This window comes from Mixophyes fleayi, unplaced genomic scaffold, assembly GCF_038048845.1.
Source record: "Mixophyes fleayi isolate aMixFle1 unplaced genomic scaffold, aMixFle1.hap1 Scaffold_113, whole genome shotgun sequence".
Classification (NCBI taxonomy): Eukaryota; Metazoa; Chordata; class Amphibia; order Anura; family Limnodynastidae; genus Mixophyes; species Mixophyes fleayi.
The window spans coordinates 132,501-135,000 of record NW_027445911.1 but is presented as its reverse complement, the minus strand read 5'-3'; the positions used below and the strand labels follow the sequence as shown (position 1 = coordinate 135,000).

The 2,500-nt window shown below is 44.8% G+C and overlaps 8 pseudogenes; all 8 read left to right on the top strand.

Annotated features, from left to right (window-relative positions):
* The first annotated feature begins 80 nt into the window (after positions 1–80).
* On the top strand, positions 81–199 carry LOC142112278 (5S ribosomal RNA; annotated as a pseudogene).
* Positions 200–290: 91 nt separating this feature from the next.
* LOC142112258 (5S ribosomal RNA) lies at positions 291–409 on the top strand (annotated as a pseudogene).
* A 493-nt stretch (positions 410–902) lies between these two features.
* On the top strand, positions 903–1,020 carry LOC142112173 (5S ribosomal RNA; annotated as a pseudogene).
* Positions 1,021–1,114: 94 nt separating this feature from the next.
* LOC142112770 (5S ribosomal RNA) lies at positions 1,115–1,232 on the top strand (annotated as a pseudogene).
* Positions 1,233–1,323: 91 nt separating this feature from the next.
* On the top strand, positions 1,324–1,442 carry LOC142112681 (5S ribosomal RNA; annotated as a pseudogene).
* Positions 1,443–1,532: 90 nt separating this feature from the next.
* LOC142112236 (5S ribosomal RNA) lies at positions 1,533–1,650 on the top strand (annotated as a pseudogene).
* Positions 1,651–1,743: 93 nt separating this feature from the next.
* On the top strand, positions 1,744–1,861 carry LOC142112650 (5S ribosomal RNA; annotated as a pseudogene).
* A 490-nt stretch (positions 1,862–2,351) lies between these two features.
* LOC142112171 (5S ribosomal RNA) lies at positions 2,352–2,469 on the top strand (annotated as a pseudogene).
* Positions 2,470–2,500: the final 31 nt, after the last annotated feature.

The window sequence follows — 2,500 nt, the reverse complement described above, 5'->3', positions numbered from 1 at the left end:
TTTCTTTCTCTCTTGTTCCTGCTTCCTTCAATGCTGGTGTTGAGATAAAAATAAGAGATGTAGGTCAGTCGGCAAGCAATACCTACAGCCACACCACCCTGAACAAGCCTAATCTCATCTGATCTTGGAAGCTAAGCAGGGCTGGGCCTGGTCAGTACTTCCATGGGAGACCACCTAGGAATGCCAGGTGCTGTAGGTTTTATTTTTTCGTTTTTTTCTCTCTCTTGTTCCTGCTTTCTTCAATGCCGGTGTTGAGATGTATAAGAGATGTAGGTCAGTAAGCAAGCAATACCTACAGCCACACCACCCTGAACAAGTCCAATGTCCTCTAATCTTGGAAGCTAAGCAGGGCCAGGCCTGGTTAGTACTTGGATTAGTGACCACCTGGGAATACCAGGTGCTGCAGGTTGTTTTTTTTTTTCGTTTTTTTTTCTCTCTTGTTCCTGCTTCCTTCATTGCCGGTGTTGAGATGTATAAGAGATGTAGGTCAGTAAGCAAACAATACCTACAGACACACCACCCTGAACAAGTCCAATCTCCTCTAATCTTGGAAGCTAAGCAGGGCCAGGCCTGGTTAATACTTGGTTGGATGTCCACCTGGGAATACCAGGTGCTGCAGGTTGGTTTTTTTTCTCTCTTGTTCCTGCTTCCTTCATTGCTGGTGTTGAGATGTATAAGAGATGTATGTCAGTAGGCAGGCAATACCTACTGTCACCCACCCTGAACAAGTCCAATCTCCTCTAATCTTGGAAGCTAAGCAGGGCCAGGCCTGGTTAGTACTTGGATGGGTGACCACCTGGAAATACCAGGTGCTGCAGGTTGTTTTTTTTTCTCTCTTGTTCCTGCTTCCTTCATTGCTGGTGTTGAGATGTATAAGAGATGTATGTCAGTAAGCAGGCAATACCTACTGTCAACCACCCTGAACATGCCCAATCTTCTCTGATCTTGGAAGCTAAGCAGGGCCGGGCCTGGTTAGTACTTGGATGGGAGAGCACCTCGGAATACCAGGTTCTGTTGGTTTTTTTTTTTTTTCATTTTTTTTTCTTTCTTGTTCCTGCTTCCTTCATTGCTGGAGTTGAGATGTATAAGAGATGTTGGTCAGTAGGCAAGCAATACCTACAGTAAATCACCCTGAACATGCCCGATCTCGTCTGATCTTGGAAGCTTAGCAGGGCCGGGTCTGGTCAGTACTTCAATGGGAGACCACCTAAGAATACCAGGTGCTGTAGGTTTTAATTTTTCGTTTTTTTCTCTCTCTTGTTTCTGCTTTCTTCAATGCCGGTGTTGAGATGTATAAGAGATGTTGGTCAGTAAGCAAGCAATACCTACAGCCACACCACCCTGAACAAGTCCAAGCTCATCTAATCTTGAAAGCTAAGCAGGGTCGGGCCTGGTTAATACTTGGATGGGAGAGCACCTGGGAATACCAGGTGCTGTAGGTTTGTTTTTTCGTTTTTTTCTCTCTCTTGTTTCTGCTTTCTTCAATGCTCGTGTTGAGATGCATATGAGATGTTGGTCAGTAAGCAAGCAATACCTACAGTAAACCACCCTGAATATGCCCAATCTCATCTGATCTTGGAAGTTAAGCAGGGTCGGGTCTGGTTAGAACTTGGATGGGTGACAACCTGGAAATACCGAGTGCTGTTGGTATTTTTTTTTTTTCGTTTTTTTTCTCTCTTTTTCCTGCTTCCTTCAATGCTGGTGTTAAGATGTATAAGAGATGTAGGTTAGCAGGCAAGTAATACATACAGTCAACCACCATGAACATGCCCAATCTTGTCTGATCTTGGAAGCTAAGCAGGGTCGGCCCTGGTTAGTACTTGGATGGGAGACCAACTGGGAGTACCAGGTGCTGTAGGTTTATTTTTTTCAGTTTTTTTTCTCTCTTGTTCCTGCTACCTTCAATGCTGGTGTTCAGATGTATAAGAGATGTAGGTCAGTAAGCAAACAATACCTACAGACACACCACCCTGAACAAGTCCAATCTCCTCTAATCTTGGAAGCTAAGCAGGGCCAGGCCTGGTTAATACTTGGTTGGATGTCCACCTGGGAATACCAGGTGCTGCAGGTTGGTTTTTTTTCTCTCTTGTTCCTGCTTCCTTCATTGCTGGTGTTGAGATGTATAAGAGATGTATGTCAGTAGGCAGGCAATACCTACTGTCACCCACCCTGAACAAGTCCAATCTCCTCTAATCTTGGAAGCTAAGCAGGGCCAGGCCTGGTTAGTACTTGGATGGGTGACCACCTGGAAATACCAGGTGCTGCAGGTTGTTTTTTTTTCTCTCTTGTTCCTGCTTCCTTCATTGCTGGTGTTGAGATGTATAAGAGATGTATGTCAGTAAGCAGGCAATACCTACTGTCAACCACCCTGAACATGCCCAATCTTCTCTGATCTTGGAAGCTAAGCAGGGCCGGGCCTGGTTAGTACTTGGATGGGAGAGCACCTCGGAATACCAGGTTCTGTTGGTTTTTTTTTTTTTTCATTTTTTTTTCTTTCTTG